Here is a 320-nt window from a genome sequence, read left to right as displayed (position 1 = left end):
TTCCTCTAATAAGGGCGAGTGCAGTGCTGCAACATTTCAACAACTGAACAATAATAATGAACACAATCGGTGAGTATGTATATAATTAATTTGAGAAAGTATTGGTTTATTATACGTACACACACACACACACACACACACACACACACACACACACACACATACAGTACAATAGACGAGCCGCAGAACGAAAATGACTCTAAATCAGGTATATTAAAAATTTCCACTTTTTCTCTCCATCAATAGAGAGTATATATCGAAATTATTTATTGCAAAATATAAAATTTTCTTTATAGCAATACTTTAAATCATAAAAGAGA

Source organism: Odontomachus brunneus, unplaced genomic scaffold, assembly GCF_010583005.1.
Source record: "Odontomachus brunneus isolate Ranch 3 - 2012 unplaced genomic scaffold, Obru_v1 Obru_scaffold_386, whole genome shotgun sequence".
In the NCBI taxonomy this organism is placed as follows: domain Eukaryota; kingdom Metazoa; phylum Arthropoda; class Insecta; order Hymenoptera; family Formicidae; genus Odontomachus; species Odontomachus brunneus.
This window is presented reverse-complemented; position numbering follows the sequence as displayed.